Genomic DNA, 20,435 nt, shown 5'->3' with positions numbered 1-20,435 from the left:
TCAGACGTAACAGCTAACCACAGTTAAAGGTGGCTGAGGTTCCAATTCTTAATTCTCAAATGTTCACCAAACCATGGTCGGCCAAACTCCAGTTGCAGGAGAGGGGAGCCCCTCCCTGCTGCTTGGCCTCTGAGGCTGATCCTGGCCAGCTCCACAGCCTGATCGTGGGCAAAGTGTCACCATGTTAGTGGTTTGGCCGCAATTGGCTGTGATCTATAAGGGGTGTGCCAAACATGATCATCATTTTTTGAGTACTCCACCCACCCTCGACAGGGAAAGGGAATTGAAAGCCCTTTAAATGCCCTGAAATGCCAGCGATTTTTCTGTCAGCCATGACACCACTGCCCTGCCCAAGTAGCCCCACACCCCAAAAGCACCACACAAGCATGAATTCCCTGGTGGTTTGGGGACCTGGTGGGGGGTGGAATTCCACTTTCATTGTAGGGAAGTGCACAAAACTGGCTTGTTCTGTTTGGTTTGAATTCAAACCAGCTTCAAACCAGGGTGGGTAGGTTCAGTTTTGGTTTTGCTTGAACCCCCACCAGTTCAGTTCAAATTTGAACCCAATTTGAACCAGTTCTAAAAGGTTCTACACAGGGTATAATGGGGACTTGAACCAGCCCATTATTCCCTATGCAGAGCACCTAGGGGCACAAAACCAGGGTGGGTGATAGGCACCCAGAGGGGCCAACTACCACCCAAACCCCAAAGCAATCAGACACTCTTGTGATATTTAATAATTCTTTGAAGTTTTTTATTCCAATTTTTGCATTTCTCCCATAGGGAATAATAGAGATTTTTAGGCAACCACTCCCCTTGAGGTGACTGGGCACCCCAAAGTGGGTTTGGCAGCACAGCAGTTTGTGCCACAACTCCCCCCAGGGAGCTCCAAGCTGGTGGGTTTATAGGGGTTTCCCCAAGAATTTTTTAGTTTCTGGCTTCTTAACAGTCTATCAGAGTGGATTTTTAGGGTGTGTGTGTGTGTGTGTGTGTGTGTGTGTGTGTGTGTGTGTGTAAAAGGTTCTTCATAGGGATTCATTGAGAGAACTCATACAGCAACCAATAATCCAATTTGGTTTTGGTCTCATCCCCAAGGCTTATATCACTGAGCATAGGTCACAACTGGCAAGTACAGTACAAGTTGGATAGGAAACAGTGAGGCTATTCTCACGATGTGGCGGGGGGGGGGGGGGAACCAGCCCGGTTTTCCCCTATCGTGAGAACCACTGGGCTCGCCAGCAAGCCCAGTGGTTCAATGGTGGCTAGCCTGCCAAAGTAGCCCTCTTCGAAAACAAGGTTAGCGGACTGAGTGCTCCGCTAACTCTGTTTTTCCAATTGCGAAACACCGCAGCATGGCGCCACACCTTTGCGACTTACGAGTAGACCCCCAACCAGGAGGCTGCAGCAAGCTTCCCTGCGTCAGAGGCCCCCCCAGAACGCCCCGCGCATTCGTGCAAGAGGAGAGCTGGTCTTGTGGACAAGCATGACTTGTCCCCTTAGCTAAGCAAGGTCCACCCTGGTTGCATATGAATGGGAGACTTGGTGTGTGAGCACTGTAAGATATTCCTCTCAGGAAACAGAGCCGTACTGGAAAGAGGAGAAGGTTCCAAGTTCCCTCCCTATCTCCAAGATAGGGCTGAGAGAGATACCTGCCTGCAACCTTGGAGAAGCCACTGCCAGTCTGTGAATACTGAGTTAGATGGACCTGTGGTCTGACTCAGTATATGGCAGTTTCCTGTGTTCCTATGACTTCCATTGGCTGAGCTGCTCCTGATCCCCGCCACCCTTACCAGCTCCGTGATGGAGCCAGTAGTCATGTGGGTGGCTGATCTAGCCACCCAGAGCTCAAGGGCAGATCATCCGCAGGGAGAGCGGGCTCAACCCGCTCTCCCCACCTAGCCCCATCTGGCTCTATACACCAATCATGTGTAGAGCCTCAGCAAATAGCAGGGCAAGACTGGTGAGCACCCTGAAACCCTCCAGAAGTGAAAGGAGGATTATAATGCAACCAATAGCTTGAAGCTAGACAACATGATGGAAACTGAAATGGACCATCTTCAGGCACTTGCACTATCACTAACAGGCTGAAGGGCTTGGTTATTTGAGAGGGGTAATGCTGCTAAGAACCTCCTCAACTCCTCTAAAAGGATCTGCTTTGATGAACTTAGATCAGACTATGGGGCTATTCTCACGAGTAGCAAAAATCGGGCTAGGAGAGCCTAGCCCAGTGGCTTACAAGCAGCTAGCCCGCTTTTGTAGCCCTCCCCTTAGCCCGGGTTTGCAGAGCAAGTGCTCCGCAAACCCAGGCTTCCTGATCGTGAGTAGCCATGGCATGGCGGCGTGGCTACTCACGAGTAGACCTCCGAGGGGCGGCAAAAAGCCAGCTCCTGGCTCTGGGGGTCTCCCCAGTATGCCCTGCGCACTCGCACAGGGCATACTGGAGCTTCCGGCGGGTGCACGGCCCCTGAGCTCCCCAGCCCCCACCGGAGCTGGCAATCACAGAGCTGGCAATCGTGTGGGCGGCCAATCCAGCCACCTAGGGCTTCCGCTCTGATCGTGAGCAGGGAGAGTGGCTTAGCCCGCTCTCCCTGCTCTGCTGCAGAAACCAGGTCTCACTGTTTGGAGTCAGACTTTTGCTGCCCAACAGGGAAGACAGTAGGATGTCACCATCCTAGAAGTGTGCACACTGTAAAGTGGGGTGTGGAAATATCCATTGTGGTTTTTCTGAGTTATTCATGCAGCTGCAGTCCCTTGTGAGGGCAATTTCTATGGTTGCCCCTTCTAGGGACAATGTGAGATATGTGTGTTGTTAGATGTTCCCCTCCGTTAGGGATGTGCATAAAACCGGTTCTCCCGGTTCGGTTCGGGTCCGAACCGGGTCCGGACCGGACCGGGGTGGTTCGGTTTTGGTTTTGCCAGACCACCCCCCCGGTCCGGTTCGGTTTCGAACCGGTTCGGATCCGAACCGAACCGGTTCGGATCACAAAAAGTGGCTGGTTTTGAAGGGGACATTGTGTTCTACCTGCCACCCAAATTTCAAGTCGATTGGACCTTCCTCTGATTTTTTACAAATTTTTTTCAAAAAATAAATTTTTGCCCATAACTCACAATGTGGAGCCCTTAGGGGCAAAAAAGCTGGGGTGGGTGGTAGCCACCCATGGGTGTCCTCCACCCCAAAAATCCCAAGGCAATTGGTGGCTCCTAGTATTATTGGTGAATTTCTGAAGAAAAATTTTTTTTCCATTGGCTAGAATGGGGGTTCGGGTCTGCCCCAGACCCACCTCTGTGGGGTGGCAGCACCCCCAAAGTGGGTCCGGGGCCATGGCAAAAATGCCCTCAGTCCCTCCCAGCAATCCCCGTAGAGATAGGAGTGATGGTTCTGTTGTTTTTCTGAGGTATTCTGAGTGTAGATTCTATGATAGCTTATGAGATTTCCAATGAGACACCATGAATCCACTCTCATTTGCTATCACAGAATCCACACTCACTCAGAACACCTCAGAAAAACAACAGAACCATCACTCCTATCTCTACGGGGATTGCTGGGAGGGACTGAGGGCATTTTTGCCATGGCCCCGGACCCACTTTGGGGGTGCTGCCACCCCACAGAGGCGGGTCTGGGGCAGCCCCGAACCCCCATTCTAGCCAATGGAAAAAAATTTTTTCTTCAGAAATTCACCAATAATACTAGGAGCAACCCAACAATTGCCACCCCATCTTTTTGGCGCCTCTCTCTGGGCGCCCTAACACGTAACACCTAGTCAGTCCATCTTAATGCCTACCTACTACCACCACTCCTATCCAAGCAAGTAAGAGGAGGACACTCAGAGAGACAACACCCACTCTCTGATCTAACAAAAAGGCCACAGCTGTGCTGCCTGCCAGCACAGCAGCAGCAGCGGAGCAGCACACTAAGCACAAGAGCAGCACACACAGAGAAGAAGCAGGAGGCGGAGCAGCAGAGCAGCAGACCTGCTGCTCCGCATGATGGGTGACGTGATGCCCAAAGAAACCACCGCCTCACTCAGTGCCTGCCACTGACTAGGCCCGACAGACAGAAGCCAGCCAACCTGCTCTGCTCTGCTCTGATGCTCCCCATGGATGATGCACACACACCCTACATCTGCATCCCAATGACCAGACCAGACCAGACCAAGTGCGCAGAGTCAGCACAGGCCAGCAGCCACCAGCCCAGCAACAACAACAGCTACTACTGCTACCACCACAGCCAGTGTTGCCGCTACAATAACATTCCCAGTCCAGTCACGCGCGCCACAGCCTGAGCCTAGCACACAGCCAACAGCTGCTGCCAGCCAGTGCCTGGCAAGCCCAGCCAACATGAGGAGGAGAGAGCTAACAAGTAGACGGCGCACGCACATCACCAACCCATCACGACGGCGCAACTGGAAGGGGAGAGGGCACAATTACAGGCAGGAGGAGGAGGAGGAGGAGGAGGAGGCGGGCGAGGCAATCCTAGCACAGATTTGAAAGTTTAAAATCCACCAGGACATCTTCTAGAATCTAGACTTCTGTTTTTTCTACCACCAGCTGTAGTGTCTAGTTAGTCAGTGTGCTGTGCAGCTGAGCTGAGCTGAGCTGAGCTGCATGTGAGGAAGGGTGACTGTAGCTAGTTCTTTAGTTTCAGCAGACTGAGCATTGAGCATGGGCAGTGGCCTTGGGAAGCAACACAATTACACGACACTCACCTGCTGCTGCTGGTTCTAGAAGTTGCCTCTTCTCGTCTTCACCTCTTCGTGTGTGTGTGTGTGTGTGTGTGTGTGCAGTGAGTGCATGCCTTTTGCCTTGCTGGAAAGAAATGCTTCTCTGGTCCACCACCACATATCTGCTCAAGGACACAGAGGCCCAAGGCAGAGGTGGTGGCACCAGTGTGAGTGCATGTGTGCTGGTGGTGTTTGCCACCACAGGTGTTTTGTGTGTGTATGTGTGCGCTGCTAGCTAGGAGGGGGGAGGGAGGCAGGGAGGGAGGCTGGGAGGCAGGGGGGAGGAAAGGGGAGGGGGAGAGGGATGTAGAGGGGATTGAAGGGGGGAGGGTCCGGCTCAGAGTTGGTCAGCCACATATTTGTGCACACACGTGCTCACGTGTGTGCTTCGGTGGGAGAGACCAGACTCTCATCATCTGCCAGACCGGGGTTGGGGGCAGTTGAGGCGGTGGTGGGCTGGAAGGGAGGGAGGATGGAAGGTGGTGAAGAGGAAGGGGAGAGGATGAGAGGGGAAGGATGGAGGGAGTTGGAGGGGGGAGGAAAAAAACATGTAGACAGACACACACCACACTACACACAGAAAGCATCCACACACAGAGACAGTGCTAGGCATCCATTCACACAGACAGACAGACAGACAGACACACAACAGGAAGAGACAGACTGAGCCTGCACCACACACACACACACACACAGACCCAATTCCCCCCCTGCACAGTTATCAATCAATATGTTGTGTTGGCAGCCAGTTCATTGCTATTCTGATGGTTTTGGGTTTTTTGCCATCAGCCAACATCAACAGTGACCACAATCAAGATGAACATAAGATGATAATAATTCATTCGTTTCATTTCAAAAAATCACCCAATCATTTTCTCCATGTAAACCAAGCCCCCCACACATGATTTCTGGTGACATTTTCAATAAAATCAATTCATTTGGCATTCATCATTTTGTTCTCCCTTTGTCACCTTTTTTTCTTTCTTTTGCATAATTTTGAGGCTTGATTTTGACATGGGGTTTTTAAAGAAAAAATTATTTACATGTTTATTTACATACAGTATTTACATATCTACACTGCATTTTTGAACGTATACCCGCCGCTGCCGCTAAGTCTAGTACTCCGTGGGCTGTGCTACTTTGGGGGGGTGTGCCGTGCCCACGCCAGGTCCCCAAATGCTGACAGGTGGATAGATAAAGGGCCTGTGCTGGTCAGCATTGGGTTTCTTTTTAGGTGGGCATGGGCATTGTAAACATCTGGCCAGTCGCAGCACTACAACTACTACTACAACTGCATCTCTGTGTGGGCACACTACACGCTGCGACTGGCTGGCACGGCTCAGCATCTGTCACGTCAGCTCAGCTAGAGGTGGAAGGGGGGAGGGTAGGGATAAGCAGAGGTCGAGCCAGGCAGGTGACCAACCATGGGGCAACCCACGGTAATCACTCGCCCGTCTCAAACTCAAGCTTGGGGTAGCCCAACAAGGGGAGGTTCACCTTAAGGAAGACCAGCTGCTCCACCAGACCAGGGTCCAAGCGGGAGCGAGAGGGTGTCACCACGTCCCCGGCACGTGAAAACACCCGCTCGCTCTGGACACTGGTTGGGGGGCAGGAGAGGAGGCGCACAGCCACCACCGCCAGGTCCGGCCAGACTTGGCGGCGGCTCGCCCAGAACTGTGCGCAGTCCACGCCGTCTCCCTCCACAGGCTCCTCCAAGTACTGCGCAACGCATTGCTCAGCACTGGAGGGGGGCCTGGCAGGTCGAGCCTCCCGCATACCAGGCATGGCGCCATAGCAGAACCGCTGAAACCACTGGGCGGATCTCGAGTCGGTAGCAAATGGCTGCTGCGATGGCGCCGCCTGGGATGCCGCGCTGCTGGACTGGGAAGAGGGAGGGGAAGGGGAAGCTGACGCCGGCTGGCCGCCCATGCTGCTGCTGGGTGCGGGTTGGGCCGCGAGGGCTGCCCCCGCACCACTACCAACACCCTGGTCTCTGCGGGCCCTAGCGGCCTCCTCCTCCCTAACCTTCTCGACCAGGATGCCCTTCCACCTGGGCAAGTCGTCGGCACTCACGGCATTGCCCTTGAGGGCTGGGTGACAGAGACAAGCGAGGACATACTCCTCCCTGTCTCCCAGCACATCAACGAGCCGCTTGTCAACCCCAGACCTCAGCCTCCCAGCCAGAGCACGACTCTCTGGCGTGGTCAGAGAGATATGGAGTCCACCCATCAGCTTCTCGAGACCAACAGCTGTGGGCAGCGCCTGGCTCAAGGGAGTGGTGTCGCCACACAAGCCCTTCGTGGCAAGCTGGAAGGGCTCGAGTGCCGACACCGCCTCGGACATCTGCTTCCACTCTGCGTTCGAGAAGTCGCAGACATCCAAGGACTCGTCCCTCGCCAGGGCGACAAGGGCTCTCTCCTGCTCCAACAGGCGCTGGAACAGGAGGAAGGTGGAGTTCCACCGCGTCTCCACATCCGTAGGGATGAGATGGCGAGGAAGGCCAAGGTCATCCTGCTTCTGGCGAAGCAGTCTCCTGGACTTCTCGCTGCGGTGGAAGTGGGCGGCCAGCTTGCGGGACTTATCCACAAGCGTGGCCGTGGCAGCAACAGCACCTGCGATGGGGCGGGCCCCCTTCTCCTGGGACGCCCTCAGCTCCTTAAGGCCAAGGGCGTCCCTGACGGTCAGATGGAGCGTGTGTGCCATACACCGTATGTTCACACAGTCCATGACTGTCTCGACAGCGGCGGTAACGTTGGCTCCATTGTCGGTGACAATGAAGCCGCGGGAGAGGTGTGGACACCCGCCAATCCACTCCTCTATCTGGCGGTCGAGTACGGCCGCCACCTCCTCCGCGGTGTGCCTCGTGTCCATCGTCTCCACGTGCAGGACGGCCCACCTGTGCCGTAGTGCATCGGGAGCCGCGCCGGACCCGGAAGCATCGCCCGCGGAGGTCCCCTCACTCTCCGGTCCCCACCAGTGGGCAGTGAGGGCCAGGAAAGAAGCGTGCATCCCACTGACACTGGTCCAGAGGTCAGTCGTGAAATGCACGCTTGTCCCGGCCGGAGCTGCACGCAGCTCGGCCGACACGAGCTCCCTGCACCGGCGGTACAGGGAGGGGACCACGTTCCGGCTGAACGTCGTCCTTGAGGGGATGACGTATTCGGGAGCCAGGTATTGGAGAATACGGCGGAAGCCGTTGTTCTCGACCACCTGAAACGGCTGGTCATCGGTGGAAATCATCTCCCCTATGAGGCGGGTGAGGTGATGATGGTCCACGCGAACAATACGCTGGCTGCCCGAGGACTGCGTCCACCGCTGGACGGGCAGTGTAGCCTGCCTGCTGGCTGGCACACTGCCGCTGCCCGCCCTAGTGGCAGATGCACAAGGCGCACTAGCGCTGCCAGCCTGTCCCCTGAGACCTGGGTGGTGACGCTCTAGGTGTCTCCACATAGGCGTCGTACCCAGGTGCGCAGGGTCCCTTCCACGGCTGACAAGCATCCTGCAGTGGACACAGCGGGCGTGGAATGGGTCATCTTGAGGAACCTCAAAATGCACCCATGCACCACTGCCCTTGGCCTCCTGCGCCCTGGGCGCCGTCCTAGGCCGTTTCTCGCAGGGTGGCTGCAGTCCTAGGGGGGGGGCGGCCGCCGCTGCCTGCCCACTGCTGCCACCCAACCCGCCCCTTCCGCCCTCCACAGCGGAGGAAGGGCCCGGCTGAACTGGCATCGGAGAGGCAGGCCTCTCCTCCACCACCTCGCCAGACCGCTCCCCACCAGAGTGTCGGGCTTCACGAGGGGGGGCCCCACTGAGCGGCGAAAGGATAGGGGGAAGGGGCCCCAGAGGGAGGGAGAACCTGGCTGCATCGCTGCCAGCCGCACGGTCCTCACCGCCCTCTACCTGCTCTTCCAACTCCACAGTCTCCTCCACCTCAACAACTGGCGGTAGCTCAGCAGCACCTGGTGCCGCCGGCGAGGAGGGACCCGCCACAGCCCTAACAGTGCCTCTGCCTCTGCCGCGATTGGCGGCAGCAGGCGTGGGGAACTGAATCCTGCACACCAAAGATGGGGCCGGAGCAAAGAATTCTCCAATGGGGAGAACTGGGGTGTCCTCAGGCTCCCCGCGTCCTCTCCCTCCCCGTGCCGCAGGCGCACCCCGCACCTGGCCTCTCCCACCTCTGCCTGCCAGCCTTGAGCGAGCCCTGCCCGCCACACGGCGCTCAGACATGCTGCTAGGTCAGAAGGAGGGAGACTTTAGGAGGAAGGCCAGACAGGGTCAAAAAAATAATTTGGAGGGGCTTAGGGGCCAAAAAAAAGGCAGCTGATTTGGAGGCGGCGGGGGGGAAGTTTGTTTTGAAAAAAGGAAGCCAATGGGGGGGAAAGGAAGACTTTTTGATATGGGGGGGGAAGCCAATCGAAGTGAGGGGGAGGGTGTCCTTTTTGAATTTGGGAGTCAACCACCAAGCCAATTGGGGAGATGGGTCTGGGAGGGGTTTTTTTTAGAAAAATAGGGGGTTAAAGGGTGGAACCCCGGTGTGGGAGGGTGGCACGGGCAGTTGGGTGGAGTAGTTGTGGTGTGGGTGGCAAGTTTTTAGCTTTTTTGGGGGGGGGAGTGGATGGGGGGAGGGCACAGCACCTACCGGGGGTGGGGGAGGGATGCAGTCAACGCTTGGGAACCTGCAGATCAAAGGAGGAAACCCTTATTTAGTGAACTGGAACACAAAGTGTGGGTTCTGGGGGGTGGTTCAAACTCAATGCAGCCTATTTAGTGACTCTAAATTGCACACAACCAAAACCAGAACCCAGTCACACCAACACAGAGGTTGAACCCACCCACTCTGTGACTCTGCCTGCCCAATGCCATGGCAAGCAAGCAGCAGCAAACACTTGATGGCAGCCTCATGGATTGAACATCATGATCATCATCATGCGTGTGTATTGGCCCAGCATGTAGTGGCAGCATCAGAGCCCAGCCAGGACCCCACTCAGACTGCCCCAGAGGCAAGGAAGCACTCTGGCATGGCATGGGCCCAGCATGTAGTGGCAGCATCAGAGACCAGCCAGGACCCCACTCAGACTGCCCCAGAGGCAAGGAAGCACTCTGGCATGGCATGGGCCCAGCAGTGGCAGCATCGCATCAGAACCCTGGACCCCACTCAGACTGCCCCAGAGGCAAGGAAGCACTCTGGCATGGCATGGGCCCAGCAGTGGCAGCATCGCATCAGAACCCTGGACCCCACTCAGACTGCCCCAGAGGCAAGGAAGCACTCTGGAAGGCACCTGTTCAAAAACCACCTGCAAGACGCATGCAATGCAACGCAACACACAGCAGCAATTTCTTTACTGGGCATGGGCATGAAGACACAAGTTTTACAACAGTACATCTCCTCTCCAAGGTTCCCTCCCTCCTCCCCACACCCAAATGCATTTCAGAATAGGGGTGTCCCTATTTAAAACCGCCAGCTAGGGAGAGAAAGGGGCAACAAAAGGTGCACAATCGCACACGCACTAACCCCTCTTCTTCCGGTCCTTCTCCTGCCGCTCACTGCTGGTCACGGATTCGCCGCCGCCAGCCAGCCACCCTGGGCTGAGACACAGCAGGGCGGCCGCACGAGGCACACAGGCAACCGGGGTAGTTCAACAACGATGGAGGGGCAGAAGTGAGGAGACAACACTGTTTGTGTCGCTCAACTCACCCCCAAGCAGAGACAAAATCAACCAAAAACTATAAAAAGAAAAAAAAACCGATGGCAGCCGCCAGGTGGGTAGGCTACTGTGTGTGGCTGCAGCTGTGGGAGAGGAGGTGGAAAGTGAAGGGGAGCAGAGAGAGAAAAGACTAAGAGAGAGAGAAAAGAGAGGGGGGGCAGGGACAAAGAGAAAGAGAGGAGAGAGAGAGAAAAGAAAGAGAGAGAGAGGAGAAAGAGAGATGATAGAGAGAAAGAGGAGAGAGGAGAAGCGCAGCGCAGCAGGGAGGGGGGATTCAGGTGTGGGGGGAGGACACAGCAGTAGCAGCGGTCCAAAGAGGTGGGGGGAGCAGAGAGGGTGTGTGTGGTTGGGGCTAGTGTGTGGCAGGGGGCCTGGGGTAAGTGGAGAGAGTCGGGGGCAAGGAGGAAAAGAGGTGGGGTGGGGGGAGCAGAGAGGGTGTGTGTGGTTGGGGCTAGTGTGTGGCAGGGGGCCTGGGGTAAGTGGAGAGAGTCGGGGGCAAGGAGGAAAAGAGGTGGGGTGGGGGGAGCAGAGAGGGTGTGTGTGGTTGGGGCTAGTGTGTGGCAGGGGGCCTGGGGTAAGTGGAGAGAGTCGGGGGCAAGGAGGAAAAGAGGTGGGGTGGGGGGAGCAGAGAGGGTGTGTGTGGTTGGGGGCTAGTGTGTGGCAGGGGGCCTGGGGTAAGTGGAGAGAGTCGGGGGCAAGGAGGAAAAGAGGTGGGGTGGGGGAGCAGAGAGGGTGTGTGTAGTTGGGGCTAGTGTGTGGCAGGGGGGCCTGGGGTGAGTGGAGAGAGTCGGGGGCAAGGAGGAAAAGAGGTGGGGTGGGGGGAGCAGAGAGGGTGTGTGTGGTTGGGGGCTAGTGTGTGGCAGGGGGCCTGGGGTAAGTGGAGAGAGTCGGGGGCAAGGAGGAAAAGAGGTGGGGTGGGGGAGCAGAGAGGGTGTGTGTGGTTGGGGCTAGTGTGTGGCAGGGGGCCTGGGGTGAGTGGAGAGAGTCGGGGGCAAGGAGGAAAAGAGGTGGGGTGGGGGGAGCAGAGAGGGTGTGTGTGGTTGGGGGCTAGTCTGTGGCAGGGGGCCTGGGGTAAAAAAAAAAAACAACACCTGGGAACAATGGGCAGAAAGTCTGGGGGGGGGGGAGAGGAACCAACAACAACCAGCAGGGAGGAATGGGACACACACACAGCAAAACCAGAACCAAAAGAAGCTAATTGATTTCACACAAAAAACCAAAGTAACTAAGACAGGACTCAACAGGCAGCAGCAGCAGCACCAGGGAGGATGGGGAACAACACTCAGTCTGGGTGGGAGGGGGCAGGCAGGGCAGGAGTGGAGGAGGAGGTGGCAGTGGGGGGAGTGGGTTTCTGGAGGGGAGGGAGGGGGGAAGCTAGGAGCAGGACCACAGGGGAACAATCAAATTTGAATCCAAACAATCTATACACAAAGTAAAAAAAAGGAAACCAAAGGGCAGCCAGAAAGTCTCAGGGCGGGGGGGGGGTTTACAACTACCAGGGGGAGGGACTGGGGGAGTGGGTGACACACACAGGGAGCAAAACCAAAACCAGAACCTAATTCCACAAAGAAATCCAAAGAATGCAAGGCTCAACAGGCAGCAGCACAGGAGGGAAACAATCTTATCTGGGTGGGAGGGAGGGAGGGAGGGGGGAAGCTAGGAGCAGGGCCAGAGGGGAACAAATTAACAATCAAAATCAGAACACAAGGAATCAAATTGCAGCAATAATATAAACTAAATCCTCAGAAACACAACTCAGACAGGCAGCCAGCAATAACAATAGCTATTAATTAAAAACCAAAATCAGCAAATATATAAATTTACACAGAAGCAATAATTGAATGCAACTCAAAAAGTGGAACAAAAGGCAGGCAAGGCACAAAAACAGGAAAGCAATGCAGAAGAGGGGGGGGGGGAAGGAGGGAAAGCCAAAACTTTGGAAGAAGGGTTGAGAGAGAAAGGGTGAAGAGAACAGAAAACACACAACAGGAAAAGTTGGAAAAAGTTGAGGGGAAAGTATTAAAGAGGTTTGGACAGAGACAGACAGAGGGCAGATGGACAAGGTGGCACACAACAACACACACAGAGAGCAGAGAGACAGACACACACTAATGTGACACACAGTCAGCAGGGACTCACAGCAGACACCAGCAGCAAAAGAGCAAGCAAGGTCTCAGAGATGATCCCACAACTGCAGCCAAGAGAAGTTTCCAGAGAAGAGGCTTGGGTTTATATAGGTTTGAAATTCCCTCCTTTGGGAGCCCCCACCTTTGCACTCCCCCACGGCCAACAGGGTGCCAGCTCTCAACAGTGCAACAGCCAAGCAGCCTACCAGACCAAAGGACTCATTCTGGCCAATCAAAGGATCAATAGCGCAGCCAATACAATGCCTGAAAATAGCATCACAAAATGGATGCTAGGAGCAAAAGTTTCAGGAATGAGCCACAAAATGGAGGACACACTTCAAACTTTAAAGGGACACTCCAGAGACTCAATTGAACTCCCGAACCGGTTCGGGAAACCCGAGCCGGTTCGGAGCCGAACCGACTCGGATTCGGTCCGGATCGGTCCCAGAAGGGCCCGATTCGGTCCGGGATCGAACCGCCGGATCCGGACCGGTTCGGGACGAACCGATCCGGATCCGGACCGAACCGCACATCACTACCCTCCGTACATCAGTAGTGCAAGGCTTACTGTAGTTGGGCAAGAAGAATGAAAGCAAACACTGGAGTATATCATGCTGACAAAGTCTGAACTTAATCTGCCTGAGACTGCGAAGAAACTTAGTCATGGTAGAGGATAACTAATCTATCTTGTGTGCCCCTTAAATTTGTACATGACCTACACAATCTGCTGTGTTTTTCAAACAGAACCCATCATGTCTGTCATTTGCCACTGACCCGTGTGAGGAGACATCATGCACTCTCTTGTTGTCTAATTGGTGTCTTGACCGTAGCCTGCTTGCAAGTTTGTTAGTGCAGGTGCACAACTTACATCATTGATTTGATTCATTTGGGAATGAGTTTCAGACATAATTGTGCATATTTTACTTCCTTGCTTACCAATCATTCACAAGCAGTCTTGCTCACACAACCAAAGGCATTTTCTCTGCACAAATACTGAATAGCTGGTCTTTAACCAAAATGGTCACAGTGACCTAAATACAAAAAAATCCCCCTGACTTCACTGACTGCTAAGCATCTAATTGCTATCATGCATTGAAATAATATCTCTGGGGAATATTTTGCAAGACTAGGAATTATCATTTTAAGCACATAACTCAGAACTTTAAGAGCCAAATTGGGAACTTTTTCAGAGACTAAACACTGGCTCCCAGAAAAAGAATTACTAATGAAATTCCCATAGTATATCCCAGCCTTGTTTGGTGATACAATTTCTATAGATCAAGAAAAGTTTCTTGAAGTCTGCAGCCAGTCGATACTTTTATTCACTCTTCTACTATAACCTTGTAGGTGAGTTGCCACATAGTGGCAGCATGGAACTGTCTTAATTGATGGGAAAGTCTCACTGGACCTGAGGGTGCCATTTCAGGTGTGGGGAGAGATGAGATTTCAGTAAAAGGGACCAGAGATCAAAGCAATCCTCTTTGGTATACTGATTGGCAACGCTGGCCAATCAGACTAAGAATATTTTAACAAGACATCCCCAGAAGGCAAAAAGAGGGACAAGAGAAGGATAGTGATTTTCCAAGGACAAGTTCTAGTACACATGGACAACCAAAGCCTTTAGTGTGTAAAGCCAGCAAGCTGGGGAAAGATATAAAGGTTGTTCTCATGACCGTTTACCTGGGCTCTGGGAAGGGCGGGCAGGAAGGCAGGTTCCTATCAGGACCAACTGCAGAATAAAATGTTGCTGATGACATGCCTATACATGTGCCTGGGTGGCAATCGGCACTCTGCTGGTGGAGGGGGAAAGCGTGAACTTTCAGCATTGCAGCCACTCGGCTCTGCACAGCCACTCTTTCCTCCCTGTCTCACAGCAGGCTGATAGGGAGCCAAGGAACCCAGGGGTGATTGTCCATCCACATGACCAAGGTAAAATGCACCGTAGGTACGAACCATAGGTTTGTTCTACATCGATAAAACCCTGGGTAGAAGAACAACTGGGGAGCAGCTGGGAGTGCTGGGCTCCTGGTGCTCCAGACAACACAAGCTGCCTGGGATAACCTAGGCAGCTCGTGTCATGTGAATAGCCTTATTGGATGGTGTAAATAAAATGCTTCCCACTTTTGACAGTAGGCAAAAAAGATGACCCACGGACATTTTACATATGACACATTACTTTCCTACACAATTAAAAAACACTATAAGGTTGTTCTCATGGCCAACTGCAGTGGGGCAGGCTCAGGAAAACCTGGGTAGTGAGATATTCCTTGGAACCCGCCCCACTACTCTAGAACAGGGCTATCCTGTTGGGAAATCTAGCTTAAAACTGAGATTCAAGGAGCAAAGCCCAGCTCACCTTTGCAGCCCTGATCATGTGTGCGATCAGGGCTGTGTTCTGCAGCTCCCAGCAGCCTGGCTCCCCTGAGGATCACATAGAGGCTTTACACATGATCAAGGCGTAGAACCTCAAGGGGTTTGGTGGGGAGAGTGGGCTTAGCCCACTCTCCCCGCACATGAGAAGTCGCTTGTTGCTAGGTGGCCAGATTGGCTGCCCAGACGAGCGGTGTCTTCGGCCGGGTGCTCCCACGCCCAGCCATGACTCTCTGGGGAGCTCCAGGGGCTGGGGGAAGGGGAGCACCACTGTGTGGTGCCCCAGCCCCTGGAGCCCCAGGAAAGCACTGGTGTGCGATGCAAAAAGCACGAGTGTGCGATGCCTTCCTGGGAGCCCTCTCCCCGACCCAAGTGTGTCAGCTGTAGCAGGAGGGGTTTTTAGGTGGGCTAGCCTCCGTGGAACCACCAGGTTTGGAACCACCAGGAAATACAAGTAAATGAGGAGGGTATTCATACGTGCCAGGCTAGGGCAGCCCAGCCTGAGCTAGGCTGCACATGTGAAGTGCCAAGAATTGAGCCTGATCCTGTCGCTGCCCCTGAAATGCAATACATTCCTGCCTGACATGCCCAGGTTTTTCCTGGCATTTAGCCAAGGCTCAGCTGGTTAATCATCTGAGCGACTCACGCCAAATGAAATGCCCCTCACCTGCCATCATTTCCAACAGCAAACCAGGAAGAAGGAGAGGCAGCGTGCACTTTATTGTGCCCGGAGGCACCCTGGGATGCGGGGGGGGGAGTCCGCCCACTCCCAGCATCTCCCTCCGCCACACTGCCACTCGTGAGGGCATGTGGTGCAGTGGAGGGGAGGACAGTGCCTGCTCATCAGTTGTGGAAGGCAGGTGAACTCCAGCTTTCCCTTCAGACCACCATCCCTCCCCAGAGAGTCATGTGCACGAGTCTGAGATCTACATAGCCCCTTTCCATTTCAAAAGAATTCATATTTTCAGGGCTGCCTCATTGAGAACAATGTTATACCAACATTTTTCAGTATGGAATCATGTTCTGCACTTACTTCCACAGAACAATATTTCCTACTATTCCCTTTGTCAAGAAGTTGCTTTAATGTAAATTAACATTCCCTTATTATTTGTTTGTTTGTTTATTGCCCAGAGTATTCTAATCACATACTTGTTCTGCAAAACAAGTCAATAATAGTTAAGAAAAACATGATCGTTAATTTAAATGCTTGGTTAGGTCAAATTAAAAAGTTTTAACCATTATGCTTCTGCTGGGGCTTTTGTCTTCTATTCTACCAGTCTTTAAAAAAAATTATTTATTTATTTATTTATTTATTTATTTATTTATTTATTTATTATTATTATTATTATTCATTTGATTTCTATAGTACCCTTCCAAAAATGGCTCAGGACTGTTTACAAAGAGAAATAACAAATACATAAGATGGCTCCCTGTCCCCAAAGGGCTCACAATCTAAAAAGAAACATCAGATAGACACCAGCAACTGCCAGTGAGTGGAGGGATGCTGTGCTGGGGGTGGAGAGGGCCAGTTACTCTCCCCCTGCTAAATAAAGAGAATCACCACGTTAAAAGGTGCCTCTTTGCCAAGTTAGCAGGGGTAACTTTTGCCAATATAATATGAATATCATGTCTAGGAGTTACTGTAACAGGATGCACACATTTCCCACCCACACATGCTTACTGAAAGTGCGGAAGGGAGACTGGGCCCGCACCTGCTGGCTCCATCCCCAATGACAATGTCGGCTTGCCCCCAATGTCCATGCATTCAGCATTAGTGTGAAAGGGATTTACACATTCGGTGACCAAAATTTCCAGTAGTATGGAGGTACTGTATATGTATACAGCTGTATGCAGCTAGGATACTCTCACATGCACACTGAGCATGCAGTCAGCATAAGGCCAAATGCACATTTGGGCAGGGTCTGCGTGCATGCTCCTGTTGCCCCCTTTGCACATTCAGTGAATGCGGGGGAACTTTCACACCTCTTGAGTGCTGCATCACATTCTCACAAATTAGAATCCTGACTCAAATCCTGGCCTTGTTTACTCAAAGAAAATATTCCTGAACGCCTCACCTACATCTGACAGGAAAAGCCAGGCAGTATGACAATCACTATTTGTGCCCCAGAGCAAGACTAGATATTGCACCAATATCTCCAACGGAATGAGAAACCACATGTACAGTGGGCTTGAATTACACAGCATGAGCTAGCAGTCGGATCCATGTGTGCAGGGACTGCACTGATAATCTGTTTTGTAGTGTCAGAAGCCACAGGCATAGTAGCTTGTGTGCATAAAGTTGACTCTGGCCCATTGAGTACACCTGGGCAGAGCCAGGAATTGTACTACTTATTTAGGAATAAGTTTAAATATCTGTAAACATAGGCCATGTGGTCATCATCATCTTGGGTGTGGCTGTACATCTTCTATACAGCTGCTAAGCATGCTCAGCTTCCTTCAATATGGCGGTTGCCAAGCTTCTCTGATTAAAACATAATCTGTGGATCTCAACTTCCTTGGTTCTCTGAGGAACTTGGAGAGATGAAGTGAGTCAAAAGACGCCTAGAGCACCGCTGGAGGAATACTAAGACAGAGGCTGACTGAGCATGGTTGCTTGCCCATGTTTGGGAGTATACAGTGGCGAAATCTGCTCATTTCTTTGCACTTATTGCATCAGCGCATTCCCATCCGGCAGCCCTTTTCCGAATCACCTGCTCTTTGCTGAGAAGGGATGGTTCTGGTGACCTTCCATCTGGCCACTGTGACATGTTTGCCACACTTTTTGCTTATAAAGTTGCTTGCCTTCGGTCAGAGTTGGACTCCAATTGCTCGGTATCCATTGAGGTAATAGAATCTGGGTCTTGTGATACTATATGGGATACCTTGGAGCTTTTTGAGGCTGATGGCATGGACAGGATTCTCGCCAGTGTGGGAACAGCGATCTCTAGCCTGGACCCTTGCCCCTTCTGGCTCATTAGGGCTGTGAGGGGAAATGTTCTTTCCTGGCTTCAGGAGATGGTTAGTTCTTCTCTTCAGGAAGGGTTTCTTCCATCAGCCTTGAAAGAGGCTGAAAGAGTCTACCCTCTCCTGAAGAAGCCTTCTCTCATCCTTGACAATCTGGATAACTATCGTTAACTTTGGAGAAGGTGGTTTGTGCTCAGTTGGTGAGAATCCTGGAGGAAACTGATTTTCTGGACCCTTGCCAGTTGGGTTTCAGGCTGCAGCACAGCACTGAAACAGCATCAGTTGCCCTGTTGGATGACCTTTATTGTAACATTGATGTGGAAAGCGCACCTCTCTTGGTTCTTCTTGATCTCTCAGCAGCTTTCGATACCATCAACCATGCTATCTTTCTAGAACACCTAGGTGGGATGGGCTTTGGGGGCACTGTTCTTCAGTGGTTCCAATCCTATCTTACTGGGCGATTCCCATCGGTGTCAATTGGGGGTGAGTGTTCTGCACCCCTTTCTTGTGGGGTTTCACAGGGCTTGGTCCTTGCTCCCATTCTTTTTAACATCTCCATGAAGCTGCTGGGCTGGTCATCCGTTGGTTTGAGGTAAGTTTTCATCAATATGCTGAAGATACTCAGCTTTATATCTCTACAGCTGGCCCAACAGGTGATGCTTTCCATATGCTGGTTCAGTGCCTGGAGGCTGGATGGGCCAAAACAAGCTCAGGCTTAATCCGCCCAAGTTCGAGTTGCTCTTGTTAAGTTTGAAATCTGGCCAATTGCCGTGTGTGAGTTTATCTCTTGATGGGGTTGTGCTACCCTTGAGAGAGATGGCTTGAAATCTGGGGGTCCTTCTGGACCCGCAGCTCCTGCTTGCAGCTGGTGGAGGCCATGGCCAGGGGTGCCTTTGCCCAGCTTTGGCTGGTTCACCAATTACAGCTTTTTCTTGACCAGCAGACCCTGGCAACTGTAACTCATGCCTTTGTTACCTCTTGCTTGGATTACTGTAATGCGTTGTACCTCAGGTTGCCTTTGAAAATGATTTGGAAGCTTCAGCTAGTCCAGAATGCAGCAGCCCGCCTCTTCATGGGTGGCCTTAGATTTGATAGTGTCACACCTCTTTTCTGGTCGCTACACTGATTGTTTGCTTCCGGGTCTAATTCAAAGCGCTGGTTCTCACCCACAAAGCCCTTATGGGCTTAGCACCTGTATATCTCCAGGATCATCTCTCTTGGGCGGTTGTATCCCGTCCTGTGAGGTCTTCTCAGCTGGCCCTCCTTAGTGCCCCAGGTCCTTGTGTAGTGCGTGGTGCCTGAGCCCATAGGAGGGCCTTCTCTTTGGCCGCTCCTCTTCTTTGGAATACTCGTTCCCCCCAGATTTGTTTAGCCCCTTCCTTAGTTGGTTTTAAGGCCCTTCATAAAATCTACCTGTTTCACCAGGCTTTTGCCCTTAAAAAAAAAGTTATTGGTATTTTTTTTGTTCACCACCTAGAATCTTTGGGGGAGGCAGTATTCAAGAAGTTTTTAATAGATAGATAGATAGATAGATAGATAGTCACACCCTTGATCAAAACATGGAGTATGGATTGGGGTATGGGTAAATAATCTGTTTTAGGCTGTTTCTGTGTAGTGCCCATTTTCTCAAAGCTAACTTCAGTTTGTCCATTGTGGAAACAAGGAACACTTGATATGTTAATGGAACACTTTAATGGAATGTCCACCTTAGACCTAGGAATTCTACAATGAGCAGATTCCAGAGAGTGCCCTGCAGAAGTAGAAGGTCTTAGGTTTTCACCAGTGCTGCCTAGATGCAATCCCTCTTTATCCCCACATTCTACTCTATTCCAGAGGGTCCCCCCATCAGGAGCAGCTTTTGTGGGAGTGCAAGGGGCTGCAGTAGGAAGGAAGAGGTATGATAGCCCCATTGCACTGAGTTCCATGCGGGTTCCTATCCCCACATCATTTTTAGTCCTATAATAATCAAATCTTTCACGTACAAACAGGCTAATCTTGAAAGAGTAAAGCCAACCTGCACTATGCTTGCTGCATCTGTAAGCAGCACAGCAGCTGTGCTTGGATCTCTGCCTTTTTGAAACCTTAACCACTGGCACTATGTGCTACTTCAGTGGGTCTGGGAAGAAGTTACTACATGACAGATTCATAGGACAGCTTCACACCACATGGCAGCAAGCAAGGTGCTGCCAGCCACTCGTTTCCGCCAAGTGCACAATCCCAGCACAAGCTGCAAGTTCAGCACATTTTGTGTTGTTTGATCCCAGAAATGGCAGATTGCTGAGCAGCACTCCCCTTGGCCACCTGACATCCTCTACTCAACTTCAAATCTTCAAATCTTGGTTATAGATTTTGGGTGGTGGAGGGCTAAGTACTGCTCAGCAGGCCACCATTCCCAAGTTCAAATGACACAAACTGTGCTGAATTTGCAGTTGTCCCAGGAACATGTGCTTGGCAGTAACCAGCAGCTGGGAGCACCTTACTCATCACCATGGGTGACATCATGTGAAGTCACCCATGGTAACTTTCAAGAACCAACCGCCTCTTGTTTCGGT

The 20,435-nt window shown here is 52.4% G+C and overlaps 1 protein-coding gene across 24 annotated transcripts in view; it reads left to right on the top strand.

The window, feature by feature from the left end:
• Positions 1 to 20,435, top strand: part of KHDRBS2 (KH RNA binding domain containing, signal transduction associated 2) — a 655,851-nt gene that overhangs the window by 589,848 nt on the left and 45,568 nt on the right. The gene's annotated exons all lie outside the window — the stretch shown is intronic.

This window comes from Hemicordylus capensis, chromosome 1, assembly GCF_027244095.1.
Source record: "Hemicordylus capensis ecotype Gifberg chromosome 1, rHemCap1.1.pri, whole genome shotgun sequence".
Taxonomy (NCBI): Eukaryota; Metazoa; Chordata; class Lepidosauria; order Squamata; family Cordylidae; genus Hemicordylus; species Hemicordylus capensis.
This window is presented reverse-complemented; position numbering and strand designations above follow the sequence as displayed.